The sequence below is a fragment of the Ostrea edulis genome, chromosome 8 (genome assembly GCF_947568905.1).
Source record: "Ostrea edulis chromosome 8, xbOstEdul1.1, whole genome shotgun sequence".
NCBI lineage: Eukaryota > Metazoa > Mollusca > Bivalvia > Ostreida > Ostreidae > Ostrea > Ostrea edulis.
In genome coordinates, this window is record NC_079171.1 from 16,016,188 (window position 1) to 16,038,800 (window position 22,613).

At 37.3% G+C, this 22,613-nt stretch overlaps 1 long non-coding RNA gene across 1 annotated transcript; it reads right to left on the reverse strand.

Annotated features, from left to right (window-relative positions):
* Positions 1–671: 671 nt before the first annotated feature.
* On the reverse strand, positions 672–5,199 carry LOC125673531 (uncharacterized). Its single transcript, XR_008797937.1, has 3 exons — positions 4,920–5,199; positions 2,911–3,027; positions 672–1,646 (listed from the first exon to the last, which is right to left on the reverse strand). It is a non-coding gene; the product is annotated as an uncharacterized LOC125673531 (long non-coding RNA).
* Positions 5,200–22,613: the final 17,414 nt, after the last annotated feature.

Here is a 22,613-nt window from a genome sequence, read left to right on the forward strand (position 1 = left end):
AGTCTAACAGATTGAAACACACAAGAGTCAATGTACTATAATCATGATTTTATGCTTGTTTATAAGGAACTCCTTGAAAGAAATTAAAAATATTTTTAATATTTATGATCAAGATTCCTTATAGCCAATATTCTTTCAAGCTTAACAAGGTTATTATGATGTGCATTGAAAATAGTTATTCTTAAAGGGGCATTAGCTGCCATTTTGATACCAAAAAATTAATTAAATGAAATTTGCTCCATATCATAAATGTATATTTCAGTGATAACACCAGTATTTAATTATTTCAAACACCTTTTAACCCCAAAACAGGCACATTAATGTGTATGAATATCACATGAATTTTGGTAATTAAATGATTATTGTCTTGCAAGACAATAATTCGTTCTTATGTATTTCTATACACTAAAAGTGACAATCTATTGTCATTTTATTAGGTTTCTCATGTTTTTGTACAAAATAAATATTATTATTAGGCATTAATATATATTCTTATTGAGAGATTTTGAATAAAAAGGTTGCCATCACTTTCCCAGCTAATGCCCCTTTGACAAACTACATAGCATATCATAATTAACTTGCTGTTAATGAATATGTAACTCTTAAATTAGGTTAAGAGAATTTGATACCAAAGTGCAGAATATTATATTGTAAAATGTACAAAGGTGCAGCCTTGAAATTTATTAAACATAACAATAACATGATTTCACAAAGTGTATTAATCAGTAATGGACAGTATCACTTATACCCTTCATAAATGTATTTTAACATAATGCATTTAGTACTACTGTGTGCTGGATTATTTTTCAACCCCATGTAAATAATGAATTACATTCAAGGGCAACAACTCTTCTAGACACATAGTCTGTTCTGAACACAATCTCTTCCATAGTTATAAGATATACATCATCATTTAAACTAATGTGTTAACATGTGCATACCGTAGGAAAAGATTTCACACACATACATCATAACCTATTATCCAATGTGGAGATGTACATGGACTCCAAAGTTTAGATATTGTATGTCTAAAAATATGTTCATTTGAAATATTAATAAGTACAAATGTACAATGTCAGCTACAATATGAGTTGAGGATTTTTTTCAAGTTTTTCATAGCAAAATCATGATGGTATGTAAATCTATCCAAATACATAAGGGTCTTAGTACAGTTTCCAGCACATCCATTCATATTCCTGGTCATCCTATCTCTAACAATCTAGACATTACTTAGTTCTCTCCATGCCAAAAACACATAGGACCGAGACTCTCTCCAATCCACTCTGTTCTATTGCTACCATCTTGATCTCATTCAAGTTTCTCCATTCTGCAATCTTTCTTTCTGCTTCTACTGTTCCTCTCCAGGTTGTTTTCGGTCTCTTAAATGCCCTCTTCCCTTCTGGTGTCCAACCCAACGCCATCTCACTGTCATTGTCACCTCCCCTCCATAGCACGTGTCCTATATAGTTCCATCACCGTCTCCTCAGCTCATTGTTTATTGCATTGATGTCAGTCCTGGCTGCCACTTCCTGTTTTCCATAATTTTCTGCTACTTTATCCCCAGTATCCTCTGCAAGCATCTGATATGGTAAGCATCTATTGACTTTTCACCTATTCACCTTCCAAGACATGGAAATGCAAAATTTCTGAAAAAATAAATGCAAATATACCCTATGATAAATTTTAAATACATGCGTCTTAAACAGTACAAGAGGCCAAAGAGCCACATCGCTCAACGGAGTCACCTTGGCCCTGTCATTGTACAGCTGTTGTGATTTTAAAAAGATTTCAGTCTTTATTCCTATGAAAAATGTTGATCCCATATTGTGGCCCCAGCCTACATGAGCCCCAAAGGATCACAACATTACTGAAAATGAATTCACATTACACAGAAATGCCCCAACACCGCCTCAACACCAATATGATCGACAAGATCTTGCTGTTCTGGATAAGACCAAGGTCACAAGGTAATTAATCATGGTACATGCATGATACAAAAGATCTTGACATAAGAAATCTATATACAAAATATGAAAGCTCTGTCTTAAATAGTTGAGATATTGAATAGGTCAGATTTTTATCAAAAGTAGGTCAAACTTCCAGGTCAAAGTCACAAGATCGAACACTGTTGCATCACATGAAAGAACTTTTCGTAAAAAATGTATATACAAAATATAAAAGCCCTAGCTTAAATAGTTCAAGAAATATTTTTAAAAAAGATTTTTCCTATATACTTGTATGTAAAACCTTTATCCCCTATTGTGGCCCACCCTACCCTCGGGGCCATGATTTTAACAAAATTGAATCTGCACTATGTCAGAGAGCTGTCATGTAAATTTGAACTTTTCTAGCCCAGTGGTTCTTACGGAGATTTTTAAATGCCACCCCCCCCCCCCGCCTATTTTTACATTTTTGTAAGTAAGTAAGTAAGTAATTTTTATTTAAAGTCGGAACTATATACAGGTAACAATAAACATGAGCTAAGAGCTCTTTAACCGACTATATAGCATTAAAAAAAACACAAAGCACTAATGATATATAATTGCATGCATAGATATAAAAACAGAAATTTGAAATAAAACAGGACGCATACATGTATACAGACATCACAAGTCATGCATATATATACACAGGGACTAGCTATATTAAGATTATCGCCCCTTTGAAGGGGGCATAGTCTTTCATTTCAACAAACTTGAATCCCCTTAACCCATGGATGATCTATGCCAAGTTTGATTGAATTTGGCCCAGTGGTTCCGGAGAAGATGAAAATGTGAAAAGTTTACAGACAGATGGCAGATACAAAGTGATTAAAATAGCTTACTTGAGCTTTCAGCTCAGGTGAGCTAACAATATATCTTTTAAGATGTTTCAGCATATATATATCTTTTATTAATAATAACTTCTTACCCTGTCCCTTTTCTTTTCAGTGGAATGAAATCTGGGTTGTAAGATGGTAGATACATTTTTATCCATTCTTCAGCTTTCTGGAAATGTCATTTTGGAGTTTCAGACAGGCTTTGTTTCCTGAAATAAACTTTAATTTAAAATTTTTTTTATTTAGAATTTCTGACTTAATTTTGAACTACATGTATTTGGAATAAGTAAATACTTGTAATGTTCAAGGGACATTATATGGAACGAGCACGCAGGATTTTAATATCATTTATATGTACTTATTGAATTTAATCTGGGTAAATCTACAGTTCACGCTTGCCTTTTATTAATTATATTGCATCAAAATTATTTGCCTGCATCATTAAAATTGCATGTGATGCACGTTATACTTATAAATTACACCTTCTTTGAAAAGTAACAGTCAAATGTCATAGTAAAAAAAATATAATATGGTAGATCCATGAAAGTAGGTTCAAAGTAGCTATAATCATCTCCATTATGATAGGATAAACTTCCTGAAGCTGGAATATTACAAAATTTTACTTATTAGATTTAGAGTTTGATACAATCTTTTTAATAGATAAAAAACACCCTAGACATTTGTTCCTTACATTTATATTTCCTAGTACCTTAATTTGCTAATTAATACATGCAAAGGTAGCAGTATGTTTACTACATTCTTTGGTTGTGTGGCACTAGCATCTATTGTTTTCAAGATAAAAGATCTCCAACACCAGGGACTGAATCTTCAATTTATGCCATAAAGTAGTACATGTAGTTAGGAGAAACAAGTAATGTATAAATTCACTTAATTAAAGAAAAAGTAATTAGTTAGTATGATCTATCTCTGAATACCATAGAGGCATAGCAGGGTTGGACGGTTAAAACCGCCCCCGGTTTTAACCAGTGGTTTTAACTGTCCCGGTCAATACTCCCCAAGTGGTCAATAATGGTCAATTGTGATTTAAACTGTCCATTTTCCTATTTTTGTACATTTCTTGCAAAGATAAAGATAAATTAAGTCTTTTCATTATATGGATCAATTGTTGATTAATATTTTTCATTAGATAATCAAATGTAATTTCATAAGTTTAATATATTTGGTTTGCTAAAACTGACCGAAATATCTTCAGTACCTACCAGAGGGTCACAGTTCTATAACATAGCTTGATTATTGGAGACAGACCTCTTAATACATGTACCTGGACAGATTAAGAATAAAAGGTAGCTGGACATTACCTGAGCCCAGGAAGCAGAGTGGACAGGTGTTAATAAGCATAGGCTGGGACCAGAGATGACCAGTGTACCTGTTATTGTTATGAAAACATCACTAACCCACTCTCAAATGTTTATTCAACAGTTAAAATGAAGATTGATGAAACAATACTTATACTAAGGTAGTTCTTGTTAAATTAAGGAATTTGAACAGAAACTTTTACATCTCCCCAATATTCAACAGTCATTTGTACATTAATTATGTAATATTATGACTTATAAGTATATTATATATACCAAACAATTTTCAATCGACCAGTATTAACCAGTTTCAACCAGTATTGACCACCGGCCTCATATCGACCACTTTTTTGCCAACCCTGCCCCGGGCATAGACATATAACAGATATGTTATCCGTTATATGTCTATGTGAATACATACTGCAACTTTGCATTCTGAACAATTAAACATACACATTATATAATTATACAAGTCCATATTGCTCTTTTTCCAGCCAATTGTGCATTTACTAGTTCTGGTATACATGTTATAACTGATGAATTTGATTACATCCCTCGGGCCCCCCATTTTCATCTTAACACTTTAGCTCCCCTCTACCCCCCCCCCCCCCCTCCCCCCTTGATGTCCACTCCCCCAAATCAATGTCTACTTTCCGATTATTTGTTGGGGGTTGGACGAAAATACAATGATCATTTCGATGTAATGGAATTGTGAAACCAGTAGGATAATTTGGTTCAGACAGTGAGTTTTGCATTTCATTCATGCATAGAATAGCCCTACTTACCTGATCTCACCTCTGATATGTCCAGGGATCTATGTTTGCCCTACTTTCAGTTTTCTATTCTTCATGGGATTTATGCGATTAATCGTTGTACATTATTTTCACTGGTCTACATAACGGTAAGAAATAAATAAAGAAGTTTTTCCTTCAACGTATCCGCTTCGTTTGTTTATTGCCGCCATTGCGCACTAGCATTCCGGATAAATACTAACTACCGGATACGTCTCTTTCATTTCGCTCATTTCCGCGCGAGACCATGGGTTGTTTTCATCTGCCCGTGTAGCACATTCCCTTAGATCAATAACCATTTCTTTTGAAAGTTTCGTAAACAATAACATACCGCAATCTTTGTTTACAAAACAAATAATAAACTCTCTCAAATAAGCTTCTGTGATAATGTATAACCTTAATTTTCGTGTGAAATCTTTTAAACACATTAGACAGTATAGATTCTGATCATCAAAAGTGACAAACCAAATTTTGGGGAAAATCGTGAATCAGTCCCTTTAAGAGGATATATCTTCTATATAGCCGCAAGAATTTCAAGAATCTATTTCTTGAAGGGACATGTAATCTTAGTGTTTATACTATTATAATCATCTTGGTCCAAGTAAAATAAAAATCCTACGTTTAAATGTTATTGTTTACAATAAGGAAGACAGTTTTATTATAATGAAAACGGACAGACTTCCTTTTGAACCTGAAAACTGCCTACATGTATTTACATTATGTAAAAGTTTTGATATTCTATTTTAATACAAACCACCATTCAAAAGAACTTTTTTGTCAGCGATGTCTTTTGAAATGATAGCAACCAGTTTTACCGACAATGGACTATCTGCACTCTTTTTTTTCCATATTTGTGATGTTGTTTTAATGCCTCATCCGCCTCTATGGAATTGACGCTCTTGGAATGAATAAACTGTAAAAGCGCAATGAAAAATTATATTGGATATTACTTATTCATCACTGGGAATTGGCGTATTTTGACAGCGCTATAAACAGGTTTATTGCCGAGTGACGATTCAGCTCAGCGACAAACAAATACCGGACACTGCTTTGCGAGCTGTGATTACTGTCAGTTAGTATTCTTTTCAGGTATATCTTTTATATTATTGTAAATTATTGTAAATAAATTGTTGAAACTTGTGATTGAATTTTACTGGCAATTCAAGTTTAATTTTGACTCATAACAGGATTTAGAGGCTTGTCTTAGTTAAAAAATTATTGTGTTTTTGCATAATTTTAACTTGTTTTATTGAATTCAATAGCCAGAAAAATTAACATGGTTTTGGTAAGATTTCTTGACATGCCAACTGTACAAGTTTTTCTAACTTTGAAAAAGGACTTGATTGCATTATGTGAACACTTGGTGTTAGAGGTTAATTCTTCTATAAAGAAGAACAACAAAAGCTTAGAGTTAAGGTAGCAGAAAAATTTTTACAGTAAGGAATATTTGAAACATGATATTTTTAAAGCTAATAATGGTAAAAATTACAGAATTAGAGTTTCAGTTACAATTAGAGAAAATACAGTGTGAGCAAGAAAAAATGATATGATAGAAAAAGAAATATCAGAGAGATAGATTGTTTGTATATTGTTTAATGTCCCTCTCGTGAAGTTTTCGTTACTCATATGGAGACGTCCCTATTGCTGGTGAAAGGCTGTAGAATTTGGGTCTACAATCAGCGTTTACGGCCTATGAGGAGGGAGGGATCTTTATCGTGCCACTCCTGCTGTGACACAGGGCCTTGAGTTTTGCGGTCCCATCCGAAAGACTGTCCCATTTAATCGCCTCTTACAAAAAGCAAATGTTACTGAGAACCTATTGTAACCCGGATCCCCAAAGTATTGGGAAGGAAGCGAGAAAATGAATTAAGAAAATAGAAGAGCAGAGAGAGAAAAGGAAGTAAAAGAACAGAGAGAAAAAATAAAATGAAAGAGCAAAAAATGAAATGAAAGTGCACAGAGAGAAAATAGAAGAGAGAGAGAGAGAGAGAGAGAGAGAGAGAGAGAGAGAGAGGGAAAAAAAAGTGAAACAGCAGAGAAAGAGGGAATTTGAAAGAGCACAGGGAGAAAATGAAACAGCAGAGAAAAGGAAAGACCATGACAGATGGAAAGAAAGACTGCGAATTTCGAACGAGAATGAAGGAACAGAGAGAGAGAGAGAGAGAGAGAGAAAAAGAAAAGTGAAAGAACACAGAGAAAATTAAAGAGAGATAATAAAATCATAAAAGAAAGTGAAAGAACAGAAAGAGTAACAGCAAATGAAAGACCAGATAGAGAACAAAAGAGAGTGAAGGTGCATAGAGAGAAAATTAAAATAACAGAACACAGTGAAAAAGTGCAGAGGTGAAACAGTGCAGAGAGAGAAAAGAAAGTGAAAAAGCATAGAGTGAGACAAAGTGAAAGCGAAGATAGAAAAAGAAAGTAAAAGAGCAGAGAGAGAGAGAGAGAGAGGTGGGGGGATAAAATGAAACAGCGCATAATGTAAATAACAGACAAAGGAAAGAAAACGAGCAGAAACAGAGAGAGAAAAAAATATTAAAGAGCAGAGAGAGAATTTAAGTTATGGAAATTCAGATTACAGCGCGGATCTGAATTTTTACCTGTCAAAAACTGAACTACCCAAATCGTGATCCATGCAGATTTAAATCGATTTAAAAATACTGTCATTTAGTCTTTAAAAACCTCTAAAATGTGCCGGTAGACAAAGGGTTAAAACAATGATAGCTTTCATTCATATGTCGATTTGATATATCCATGTGAGCTCGAAATAAAGGACACCATAGAGTCGTCCACTTCTGCTTCATACTTAGATATTTTATTGAAAGTAGACATTAACGGCAAACTGACAACTCAACTGTATGACACACGGGATGATTTCAGCTTCTCCATCGTCAACTTTCCATATTTATATAGCAATATTCCATTATCCCCTGCATATGGTGTTTATATATCTCAACTGATTCGATATGCAAGAGCTTGTTCTGCGTATAGTCAGTTTTTAAATCGAGGTAAGCTACTGACAAACAAGTTGATGGTACAGGGATTTCAACAGTGTCGATTGAAGTCAGCATTTCGCACATTCTATGGTCATTATAACGATCTAGTTCGTCAGTACAACCTCGCATTGGTTCAAATGCTGTCTGACGTGTTTCATACCGATTGTTAAGCCGTTCTTGGTACACTGATTTTGACTGTGGATAACTCCGTTTACCCGATCAGGACATAGGGCTCACGGCGGGTGTGACCGGACAACAGGGGATGCTCACTCCTCCTAGGTACCTGATCCCACCTCTGGTGTGTTCAGGGGTCCGTGTTTGCCCAACTATCTATTTTGTATTGCTTATAGGAGTTATGAGATTGATCACTGTTCGTTATCTTGACCTTGCATTTAGAATATAAGAATGTGGAAACCTCTGAGGACGCCGCATTTATTTCAGATACTTACAATCTCAAGACAAACAATTTTGTGGCGAGATATCAAAATTGCAGTTTTTTTTTGTTTTTTTTAAAAAGTTCAGATTTCTTTAAAAGAGTGCTCAAGAGTTTTGGTTTCCAATTCCTCAAGTTCAAATTTCCCCACCTCTTGTTGGTTCTAGGTCCAAGGTTAGGAGGTTCGGAAGGTTCCTCTGTACGTGTTGGATCGTATTTATTGTAGGGGAAAATGTAATTAATAAGGGGTATTTTATATATTTATTTGTCTTAAACGTATGGCACAGTACTGTTGTAACCAAATACACATCTTTACACCTATACTGTCTTAACAGGTCACGTGACTGTGACTTGAAATGACCGAATGAATATTGTTTGTAAACACCAATTTACATCAAATAGCTCTTGGTTAAATCAGGTGAAGTAACGTATGACATGCCGTACAACCCCATAAATACGTGCGTGCGATAATTTGATAGCATTTTCACAAGGAGGAAATAATTTGTAAAAATATGGACCATACAACTTTAAGATTTAAGAGATGTAATGGTCTCGACAAACTACAACCTCTTCTTTTACATCAATTAGAAATGATAGAAAAGCCCTAGTTTCGTTTTGCTCTGATATCCCTGTTGTTTAGAATTCAAAGTCCAGTTCTGTTTATAAACCCCTTTGTGTCAGACATTTGGTTCACTCAGTCACTGTACTGAATTGAAACCTGTTCAGATTTTAAGAGATACTGGTGTGGCCAAGACTTTATTAATTGGAAAAATGATGCAATTTTCTGTGCAGAGTTCTGCTGGTGGGTCAGTTGTATTATAGGTTGTTGAGCTATGGGCGTCATACATGTTCCCCTGACTAGAATTTATCAGAAATGATAATTGATTGCAGGAACAGTTATCGTAGGAGTTCGAGTACTCTTTCTGTTCAGGGTGTTTCCTTGTTGCTAAGCAAAGATTTAACTGGTGGCAAATTTGTAGCAGATCCCATTGTAAAATAACTTATATTGTCACGTTCGATACTGAAGACGACGACTTATATCCAGTCAGAGTGATGACGAGAAGGCGAGCAGGTGTCCAGGTTCACAACGCAGCTGGTTTATTTCAGTCACACTTTCGTTTTTATCTTGGTAGCAATGCACCAATTATAAAAGTATGCGAGATAAAACAGCTATTTAAATACGAGTTGGAATGACGACGGTTCCAATCCACAGTTAGACCAGGGCAAGGACACCCTCAGCCGAAAATACCAGTAATTATTTCCCGAGCAGAGTAAATATCCCGATATTGTCCAACTTAACAGGAAGGCACTGTCATCAGAAGAGACAACCAAAGTAGGCGAGTGTCACTGCATGAAAGACGACATCTTCATGCGAAAATGTCGACCACCTGATACACTCCCAGATGAAGCATGACGTGTCGCTCACCAAATAGTAGTCCCAGTGGTATATCATAGTTTGGCTCACAACACACCGATGACATGTCATTATTTATATGTGAGACGTGCAACAGAATATTGAATAATTGTTATTAGCCCAAGTTGAAAAGGGGGTGTACCTGAGTTTTGCATCATGTTTGTCAGATGGTAGGTACCTGTATAGATATTCAGAAACAAGCAGTCTGAGAATCTTGCGTGGCAATGCATAATTCCATAACGACAAAAATATCTTTTGACGAAATAAAATGCAAACTTCATGCATAATTTGTTAATGATTCAATATAAAAATAGACGTCAAAATCTTCAGGTGTAAATATTTTCTATGTCCAAGGCTCACAACTCCACAAAATAGAAACGGATCGAAACATAATTTGAAATTGATCTGTATCATGTAAAGGTAAAGCAATGCACAATATATCAAATGAATATCTGCAAGCAAAACGAAAATGTGTGCGGACAAATGAGTATTCGCGTTTATTTTCTAAGTCTGATGGTCTTTTTATTGCAAAACAAATGGATCGGAACAAAATTCAAATATGATCTATATTTACTTTACATTTATAAGTCTAAGGCTCATAACTTCACAAAACATAAACGGACCGGAACAAAATCTGAGCTGGATCTGTGCAATGGTAAAGCAATGTGCTAAATAACAAATGAACATCTTAAATAGGACGGAAAAAAATGTCGACAACTGATTTGTCAGATTGACCGACGGGCAGTGCAAACTTAAAGTCCCGGACCTTCGGCTTCGCTGGTAGGGGCCTAAATGCATCCATTCCAGCTTTTGAAGAACATTTTAGTCGGGGGTTGGTGAATTCTCTAGAATATTTGCTTAAGGGAACCAGTGTTTTCTTCCTTTTGTGTGTATATGAAGACTCAACTCCCAGAAGCTATATATCTCAGAAATATTAACGCCCTTACCCAATTTTTGTTTCAAATTTGTATTACTACAAAAGGCCATCCAGTCACATCAAGGTCTGGATTTTCAAGCGATCATAATTGATTGATTAGATATTGTTTAACGTCCCTCTCGTGAATATTTCACTCATATGGAGACGTCACCACAGCCGGTGAAGGACTGCAAAATTTAGGCCTATGCTCGGCGCTAATGGCCACTGAGCAGGGAGGGATCTTTATCGTGCCACACCTGCTGTGATACCGGACCTCGGTTTTTGCGGTCTCATCCGAAGGACCGCCCTCATTTAGTCGCCTCTTACAACAAGCAAGAGGGTACTGAGAATCTATTCTAACCCTGATTCCCACGGTAATCAAGCACTCATGCATGAGTAAGTGTCAAGAATTGATGAACATTCTTAGTCAAAGTTTATATCATAATGTGGGAAGTAACGGTCGTTTTTCTGCACCCCATAGTTCGGAGGAAATTGCTGAGGAAAAGAAAAACGCGGTGCCACTGAAAACAAGCCAAATTAACTTTGAAATATGGCTATCAAGTTGTGGGGAGAGTTTGGCGGAGAACAGAAAAGTTTTAACCCATTTGGGGAGAGGTTCTAATTCCAGCAGACCCGAAGGATCTAATGCTCGAAATGTTCAATTTTTTTTTTTGCTTCAACGCTTCATCTGCGAAATAAATCACAATTAATGGAGGTACTTACCTGTCCAATACACTAACCCAAATTTCATCGTCCATTCAAAGATATCTGCGTGTGTTGTCATAATATATATTTTTCTTGACATGTTATGTACTTGCATGCTATCTTGTTTCTATAAATCATATTTTGTGTTTGTCTTTTTTAAATTAGCATTTTTTTTTTTAAATTAGCATATTTTGATTGTTTCTGGTTGTTGCAAGTAAAACTAAATGAAGGCATGGTAGTATGGTATGACAAAGATGCCAGGAGCAGTTTTTAAACAGGTTATACGGTTCATGTATATTTGCCTACTCCTGGTCATCATTTAAAGGACATACACTATAGCCCTTATGAAACTGAAAACAAACTTATGTAATTAAGTTTTGATATATATTGAAAAAGTGTTTCTGCTATTAAATTATTCGATACACAAGAGCTTGTTCTGCGTATGAACAGTTTTTTTTAATGGAGACAGGCTACTTACAAACAAGTTGATGCTATAGGGGATTCAAAAGTCTTGTTTAAAGTCAGCATTTCGCAAATTCTATGGTCGTTACACTGTATAATTATCTACTTTGACAATACAATCTCTCATTGGGTCAAATGCTGTCTGACGTATTTCATACCAATATTGGTAGGCCGTTTATTTCACATTGATTTAGAGTTTTGATTACGGATTACTAACTTTACCTGATCAAGATATAGAGCTATTATGTATATGTAGGATGAGTTAGGAAAAGGAACATCACAATACCCAAACTTGCACCTAGAACAGTATTTATACCGAGTGCCATATCGTTCGTGTGTGAAATAACTCAGAATACACTGACAATTTCCGTAAAATAGAAATATTATAGGATTAAACATTCTTTTTGAAGAATTTATCGATGTGTAAACTCCGGATATTTTACTCACAAACTGAATAAAAGTGCGAAGCACTTTTATGTTAAGTTTGTGAGTAAAATGGCCGTAGTTTTACACATCGATAAATTCTTCAAAAAGAATGTTTGATTCTTATAATTCCAATTCATTCACTTCATTAACAATTGCAAAACTTTGAATAGTTTCCCCGCACTATGTTATTTGTTTTCAGGCGTGTATGAATACATCGCGTTTTCGGATTTATTGATGTATAAACTCTTGTTCAGCTTTATTTTTGTCCAATCAAAACACTTGTAATAAATAACATTAGAATTATTAAAACGTAAGGAAATTTATTTTCTTTTTTCCAGGGAGCACCTGCACAGCGCCTGGTTACGCCAGTCACCCAGTGCTTGGATGTATCAGGCTCTACACATTCACAACACCACCAGTAACTCACAGCGTAATGGCAGCTCAATGTGCTAGTGATGGTGGAGAACTCCTTCTCGTTAACTCAGCGGTGGAAAATACTGCACTTGTCAATCTAATGGGTGAGTTCTTTTTTATTTTACAGAAGCCCATTGATGTGTAAATAAAATGTATTATGAGAGAGAGAGACACTGAATTAATGGAAATAGAAAAACAATATGAAATAACAAGAGGCCCATGGGCATAGAATCGCTCTTCTGATACATTGTAGAACAGGCAAAAATTCTCATCAACCAAGATTCATCAATTAACAAGGTTTTAAAGACCTATCACATGATAGTGTACGAAGGGGATAGCATACAGTACACTATTAGATTAGGCAATAAAAATAATTACAAAATGAAGTTACTTAACCTACGTGCATATCTGGGTAGTACATATTTCTCTTCTACATGAATTTTTTCAAGGGACATAGAGACGGTTGGGGTGCTAAATACCGAATTTACTATGCATACAATTAGAACAAGGGGATCGCATTGTATTTTATCCGATTTTTAATGTAATTACATTTCATGCCATTGTTGGAAAATGGTTCTTAAAACCAATATCAACAAAATTGCTTTTTAAATTTTCCAGTTCTGTTGAAATAAAAAACAGAGTGAGTTAAGTGAAGGTTTGATGAACCTTGGGGTTTTAGTTTGAAAGATGTATAGATTTGCAACAAAAAGCAAAAGTAGGTCACAGTGACCTACCTTTTAGCTGACACACTCTGAGAAGCCAAGATGCATCAACTTAATACGTTTGCTGGATCTAAGCCACTTCGTATCTGAAATATCTAAATATAGCCATGAAATTCAAAAAGTATATCACAGTGACCTACTTCTTAATTGACACACTCCGAGGACTAAAGATACATCAACTGAAACTGGTTCATGATTCTAGGCCTCTTATCATTTGATTTAGATATAGCTTTGAAGTTAAAAAAGTAGATCAAGGTGACCTAATTGATAGTCTGCACACTCCGAGGACTCAACATGCTTCAACTGAAAAAGTTGATGATGTTAAGTGAAATAGTACCTGAAAATTTAAATGTAAATGTCCAAAAGTAGGTCACGGTGACCTACTTTTTGTCGACACACTGAAGACTCAAGAGGCATCAACTGACAAGTCAAATAGTATTCAAATATAGCCGTCAAATTCCAACAGTATGCCATAGTGACCTACTTTTTGGTCGACACACTCCAAAGGCTCAAGATGCATCAACTGATAAGGTTTGATAATTGAAGTCAAATATTATCTGAAATATTCAGATATAAACGTCAAATTCCAAAAGTAGGTCACAGTGACCTACTTATTGGTCGACACACTCTGAAGACTCATCAACTGACAAAATGTGATGATTGTAAGTCAAATAGTATCTGAAATATTCAAATATAGCCATCAAAATCCAAAAATACGTCACGGTGGCCTACTTTTTAGTCAACACTCTGAAGACTCAAAATGCATCAACTGACAAAGTTCGATGATCCTAGCTTTCATAGTCTCCAAAATATGCATCTAAAATTGAAAATGTGAAATTTGAATGTCTGCAAAATTGAAAACGTAGGTCACTGTGACCTACTTTTTTTTAAATAAGTATGTTTCGAGGCCTCTAGACGAATCAGCTTACAAGGTTTGATGATTCTAAACCTCTCGGTATCTGAAATAACAACCTAAAATGTATTCATAAATGATTAGCCATAAAATTCAGCAAGTAGGTCATGGTGACATACTTTTCACATGACGAACTTTAAGGTCCCATGATCCATCAACTGACAACTTTTGATGATCATAGGCTCAAAAGTGTCCAAGATATGCATCAAAATCCATTTAATAATAATTACCTGCGAAATTCAAAAAGTAGGTCACCATGACCTACGTTTGAGACAACATGATATTAAGTCCTAAGATGCATCAACTGACAAAATTTGATGATCCTAGTCCTTATACTAAGGAAAATATCAAAGTTGTAACAAAACAAAATTTAAGGTCAACTTTAAAGTGACCTTGAGACCACACCCTTTGCCCCAAGATGATGCCTGAACAATTTTTATCTACAACCTATCCTCATCCTTATGCATAAGTTTGGTAATAATTTGTTCAGTTGTTCTTGAGAAGAAGATTTTTCAGCAACCACTACTTTTGTTTGCATTTTCCTAATTATATCCTTTTTTTAAAGGGTCGTAACCCTAGTTTTAGTACAAATGAAAACCCTTGGGCCAAGGATACCCTGGGACAAATTTGACAAAAATTGGCCAAGGGGTTCTTGAGATATAGCCCTTTTTCCAAAATGTTGACGCACACTGCACGCCAAACATATGGCCATATGATTAGCTCTTTGAGCCTTCGGCTCAGAAGAGCTAAAAATCTGATTCAATAGAAGTTTAGAACACGTATTTTAATATCTATAATATATATTATTTGATTATTTCTTAAAAGATAATCATTACTCAATTTTGGTTTTTATTCTAAGGTTCATTTATGTATTGTTTTCCGATACAGTAGCAAATTTCAATTTTTTAGTGTTAAAATTATTTCGTTTTTAGGTAGGAATTTCATTTTGTAATAATTGCATGGCTTATCAATAATTTCATCTTTTTATCTAATGATTTAGCTTTTTTATGTATAAATTCAGTTGATTCTTATGTCCCGGTAATCGGGAAATCGGAGGCATGTAACGTTTGATCTATGCGTTCGTTCAACAGTTAGTGTTACGGATTTCATATTTGACATGTGTACATGTATTTCGTATGACAAGACCGATCTTTTGATATTATTCCCGCTGGGATCCGGGTTATAATTGGACCTCAATACCCCTTGCTTATCGTACGATGGACTAACTGGGGCGGTCCTTCGGATAAGACCGCAAAATCAGAGGCCCCGTGTCACAGCAGGTGTGACAGGATAAAGATCCCTCCCTGCTCAAAGGTCGTAAGCGCCGAGTATGGGCCTAAACACCGGAAATGGTGGACGTATCCATATAGATAAAACATTGTCGAGAGACTTTACACAATACACAATCAATCTGTTGGTATCGATTTTGTTGATCTTCATCTTGAAATTTGACCTACTTTTAAAAAACTTTGGGAATAACTTTACAATGCATGGTGATGAAAGGTGAAGGTAACGAACAGTGATCAATCTCATAACTCGTATAAGCAATACAAAATAGATAGTTGGGCAAACACGGGCCCCTGGACACACCAGAGGTGGAATCAGGTGCCTAGGAGGAGTAAGCATCCCCTGTCGACCGGTCACAACCGCCATGAGCCCTATATCCTGATCAGGTAAACGGATTTATCCGTAGTCAAATAAGTGTGCCAGGAACGGCCTAACAATCGATATGAAACACGTCAGACAGCATTTGACCCAGTGGAGGGTTGTATTGACGAACTAGATCGTTATAACGACCATAGAATGTGCGAAATGCTGACCTCAATTGAGATAGTTGAAACACATATGGCTTTCATATTTCGCCTTTGTTTTTTGGGGGTTTTTTTGGGGTGTGTGTGAAAAGACCTTTATTTTCGTACCTATATGTTTAAATTCATGACGTTGGAGTTTGACCTATATTTTAAAATTTTAACTCAGGCCATAACGATTGAACGTCTAGTGATATATATGTGCGGCCTTGTGACAAGACCTTTCTTGTGACCATACTGATACACCAGTCTTCACTTAACATACGCAACATAATTTAACGTAACATAAGCAACCATTACAATAAATAATTACATATTTGGCACACTGATTTTGACTACGGATAACTCTGTTTAACTGATCAAGATATAGGATTCACGGCGGGTGTGACCCGTCGACAAGGGATGCTTACTCCTCCTAGGCACCTGATCCCATCTCTGGAATATCCAGAATGTAGTGTCCGTGTTTGCTCAACTCTCTATTTTGTATTGCTTATACGATTTATGAGATTGATCATTGTTCGTTATCTTCACCTTTCATGATCATGTTTTTAAACTATACATATAACGTTCAATTCGCACTGTCTATAAAAAATGACCATTTTACACTTAATTCACGACAAAAAGTTATACAGAATTTCAGGTTGAATATAAATATTATTAGGAGCATTATCAAATTTTAAACTGACACATCAGTTACATTATCAAATTTTAAACTGGCACATCAGTTACAAATTGCTATCTTAAAATCTAAAATGGAACTTTGGGGTATTATAATACTATTTCGTCCCGTGGGGATCCTGGTTAGAATAGGTCCTCAATACTCCTTGCTTGTCGTAAGACGCAAAAACCGAGGCCCCGTGTCACAGCAGGTGTGGCACGATAAAGATCCCTCCCTGTTCAAAGGCAATAAGCGCCGAGCATAGGCTTAAATTCTGCAGCCTTTCACCGGCAATGGTTACGTCTCCATATAAGTGAAATATTCTGGAGAGCGACGTTAAACAATATTCAATCAATGAAATATAAGTATATATACATTTTGACGATATGCTATCAAAATATTGGAATATAGAAACTGTAAAATCGTGCAAATTTAAAGTTTTTTTTATTAAACAATTCTTCCGCTACAAAATATGGTCCTTTGAAACCCCCTTCAAAATTTGAATTGGCATAGAACAAATTCAACTAGATATATTTAAGGACAATGGACCAAATTTAAAATTGTGCACATATGCCATGAATCAAACTGTCCGAGGTATATACAACGAAATAAAAAAGGTTTACTTTTAGATATAGTTTACATCATTGATATCTTTATGAATGTTTATTGCTGTATTACTCTATAAACAATTTTACGCTGTAATACATGAAGCAGATGTGAACATCTCAAAACCGAAAATGTCTGTTCATTAGCGACGATAATGTCTGTTCACAAGCGACGATAATGTCTGTTCACAAGCGACCGCGGAAAGAAGGTAAAATCATATTTAAAACGCTTTCAACCATTGAATGATACGACACGAAAATATTACTAAAACCCGTATCAATCAACAACAACCGAAGAACATTGATTTGAAGCACAATTATTGTAAATGACGTATGATCTTTGATAGACCACTGTAACCAAGCTGGGTAATGTAATGGAAGGGCACAGGGTTGTCAGTCCGTTTGTTTTAGGAAAAAAAGGAGAATGCATGCAATGTACATTTTTAGCTCTGTCTCACTCTCGAGTCACCCCTATTGCAATAAATCAGTCTCTGAACGCGATTGTTGACTGCAAAGTTTTGAAAATAGGTGAATATCATTATATTTTACAAAAACAGCGGAATTACTCTGATGTACGCTGTAATGGTTTTCTTTTTATCATTATTTTGAAGAAGTTCATGTCCCTGTACTACATTCTGTATTTTGGTGATCTACGGCTTTTTTAATGGTGTGTTGTAATGCAATTTACAGCATGTTATTACTTAAATGAACCATAAGCTGAAGAGAAGCGTGGACCTTATTCGTTTCCAAGATTTACACTAATTTCCATTAAAAGAAACCTATATATCAATTTCTTTTAATTTGGTCATGTTTCTTAAAGTTTGTAATTAATATTTTTCAGATTCTAACGGAGTACTTAGTGTCGTTATACAAGGGTCAAGGGTCACTGTTAATGACCCCTGGCTCACGGATGCTGGACAGCCTCTCCCTTACATAGCCAATATGCCAGGAACACCGAACATAGCAGGTGAAACTAGACTTCAGGCAAGGTTCAACAACACGTGGTTCTCTTTTAATCCTGCTATCGTGCTTTTAAATGCTATTTGTGAAATACCGTAATCAAATTATGTAAATAACACTTTGTGACTTTCCCCCAATAGAAAAAAAAAATGATAACAATTTCAAACAATATATGTGTACCATGTCTTTCTATGCATCGTTTGTTATGTTATGAAAGAAGAATGATATAGAAAGGATATTGTACGGAAGCGTGATGTCTATACAATGCTGTTTTATCTAAATTGTGATTGGTTTGACTAACCTATCACTATGTGTTTGAATGGACCTACCCTTCCCCGCAACTCAGGGTACTGGGTGAATGGAGTTCACACCCCTCAATAACTTTCTTTTCGTTACAAATTCTACCAAAACAGAACATTTGGTTACATATTCTTCCCGCCCAAAGGGCGGAAACAGTTCCTATCAGCGCCAGATCAATCTACCGCATTACTCATGAAACGCTCACCCCACCCTTGGCCACGCTCCCCAAACCTATACTACTAAAGTACATTCGGGGCAATAATAGGTGGGCACTGTTTTACGCGGTCGTCAGTCTCCCCCACACATGCAGGATGGAACCAATCCCTACAAGTGTCGCACTGCACCACAAGTCCCGCGGGGTTAGTGGTCTTGCAGAGGCAGTAAGAGTATCGTTTTCTTTTGCCCTTGCGTCTCTTTTTCCCCAGGTCATTGGTAACCTGGGACGGCTTTGTTTCAGTGATCTTAGCCTTGCTACGCGTGCCTAAATATGGGCCACCCCCGCTACCCTTTTGCTCCCCCGTCACAACTGGTATGCTGAAAGGGGTTGGTGGCGTGGCACTGTCGTGGTACTCTCGACCCCATCCCGACTTTCCTTTTGAGCCCTAAAGCCCCTTATCCATTTAGGCAACTGCCGGGACTCACAGACGTTCAACTTACCATGATGCATAATTATGACGTCGCGACGGGTCCTAATTGCATAGATGGTATCCGACTTCAACTCAGCTACCACGCCGGGACCTAACCAGACTGACTCTACCTTTTTCCCTGCATTACGGCGCCAGTAAACTAGATCTCCCACCTTATACTTTCGCTCACGCATGTGGAGATCGTAATCTCTTTTCATGACTTTCTACGCCGCCCTCAACTTTTCACGCGCAATTTCATGGACTGAGAAAAGAGACTCTTCCAGCCCTGCCACATATTTATCAGTATCCCCTCCCCCTCATTTTGAAAAGGCTCTCCAGGGGGCGGTATGAACATAAGTGTCGCAGTTGTGTTAAGTTGGGCTATAGAAATATGTCAGAGGAAAAAAACATAAACAGATCAATTTTTGACAAATTCTGTACACACGACCCTTATATGCAAAAAATATATGCATATATAATTAAGTACATATTGACCTCCCATACATTTTTCACCAGACCGACAGTCTCTACATCAGCTGTATATCACGTGATCAAATATCAAAACAAAATCGTACCGTGTATGTATAAATCGTTCCATTGGCACGATATCCTGATATCAATGCAAGTTGAAGTTAATGTAACTTCAAAACACATTAATTTCTTAATTTGAAAAGTGCTGAGAGCAAGTTCATCGTGACTTGTAACATGTCTAATTTTTGCACTGAATATGCAAGATGCGGTGATTTTTGCATATACGAAGTTGAATCTAGCCTGAAAAACATGTTTTCCGTTGAAGCCACAAATTCCTCCCCTAACTTTCCTTTTGCACTGAAGTTCACATGTCACATAAATCAAACATCTTTCACTCAAAAACCTCGGGGTGTCGTGCCAATGATGAAATTTGTATGTACGGAAACCCTGTTTATGCAAATGAGTTCAATGTGAAAGTCACTATATACGTGCAGATTAGGGATCTAAATCCCTAATCAAGATCACAATATAATATGGATATTACTTTAGCATGTATGTTATATAAAGAAGAAATTGAAAATATTTCAATATCAAAGAGAATTAATATAACCCATTTGACAGAAATTTTTACATGATTGCGGTTTATTGTTTGAGAGCGGTGGTAAATTACGAAAAAATATTTTGACATTTCCAACCGCAAAAGGAATGTAGATATGTACGTCATGACCTTCGTCATGACGTATTTTTCATTGTGACGTCATGTAGTGTGCCAGTGCGGTAAAGTACATTTTTACAGCACTGTTATCTATAGGGAAAGCCTTAACTCAGCTGCGGTGGCAGGACTGTTGACTTCCTGGCCTAGCATTAACCGGTTAGGTGTATACCCTGTTTGTCTATTTACTGCGGAGCGCAACGCCCCAGCGAGAACACCCAAATGCCTGTCCCAAATTTTAGTCCGATTGTCTATGAAGCAGCGAACGGCATCCATAAGGGTACGATTATATCGCTCAACTTGGCCATTACCTGACGGCCTATAGGGGGGTAGTACGCGATTTGTGTATTCTTAGCAATTCGTACACCCTCCTGAACAACTCGCTTTCGAAATTACACCCTTGGTCTGTAAACACACTTCGAAGGGGTAACCAAAAACCAAAAAACGAAAAACTCATCAATCATTGCTCTCGCAGTCACTTCTGCTGTCTGCGAGGGAAGTTGCAGGCACTCTACCCACTTAGTGAAACTGTCCACCATCATTAGTATATATTCGTTCCCTGCCTCAGTGCGAGGGAGGGACCCCAAAAAATTCCAAGTGGACTTTCTCCATTGGACTACCCGCCTGATAACTTTTCAACCCAGAACTGGCGGAAAAGGGACCCCGCTTGTTCCGACAGCAGGTGTCACAAGTGAGGACGTGCCTCTTGACATCATCGGCCATTTTCCGCCAATAAAAGTTATCCCGAGCTCTCAGCTTAGTTCGCTGCACCCCCTGGTGGCCAGAACTGGGTATGTCATGTACCAGACACAGAACCTCACCACGCAGGCTCTTGGGGACTAAGAGTATGTCTGGAGCAGGAGAACATATCCTCCAAATCACCCCCTGTCCATCTAATCTGAACTGATTGCGTTCGAGAAAATAGCATTTCTCTTCAGGACCCAACAAAACCAACTCACTGTCTTTGGGTAAAGTACCCGAGGTAAGAAAATCCCTAAGATAGTGGAACAAAGGCTCTTCCCGCTGCAACCCTGCAATTTCCCCTGTACTGTAGGATGAAAGGGAAATCCCAGAGACATGTCCCGCCCCTGCGGGACCCGCAATGTCCCCTGACAACTGACATACTGAATGGGTCTCGCCTATCGATTTGCACTCTATTACACATGAACCAGCAACACCCGCACCGCGAGTGACGGCTAAGCTCGCTCTCGGGAGTTGTCTATCCCACGAGGATATTCCGGAATTGTCCTGCTCTAACGGGCTTTCCGCTATAAACCGAGAAACGGTGGGGCTCATCTCTTCCCGTGTTCCCCAACTTTGGGAACTGAACTACTACTCTCGCCCTTGTCCGCGAACAGAGACGCAAGGGGAATAATATCATCGACCTCCGCGTAGAAATCTTGCCATTTCTCATGAGCCCGTCGGTAATAGTGACAGCTCCCACAAGGCAAATTTTCAAGTCGGACTGAAACGCCAAGGGGTCGGCAGGGCTGTACCACGTCTCTTGAAAGCGCGTCAGCGTTAATATGTTTTTTTTACCGGGACGATGGACGATAGTCATGTCGTATTGGCTGAGTTCCTCTATGTAGCGTGCAATCTGTCCTTCTGGGTGACGGAAATTCACTAACAAAGTTAAACTATGGTGGTCTGTTCGCACCATAAGCGGCCTAACAGGTAATGACGGAACTGACGCGTGAACCGTACAACTGCCAAGAGTTCTTTACGCGTTATGCAGTATCGGCGCTGTTCGGCGGAAAGCACGGCACTAACGTAACCGATTGTCCTCTCATGGCCATCCTGAACCTGACTCAACTCCCCGCCAATGGCGATATCGGAAGCATCTGTGTCCAGGACGAACCTACTGCCTGTGTTTGGAATAGCCAGGACAGGCGGACGTGTGAGCAGCGCAACTAGACCTTCGAATGATTGCTGCTGTTCGACCCCCCGCAACGGAAAGAGGCTTTACCGGTGACAGCATATAAGGGTGCGGCAATTTCGGAGAACCTAGGGATAAAGTTTCGGTGATAGTTGGCGAAGCCCAGGAATCTTTCGACTGATTTTGTTTCCCGGACACTGGCCAATCGCGAACAGCTTCAATATACTGGTCCCCCATTTCTACCCCATTTGCACTAATAGTACGCCCCAAA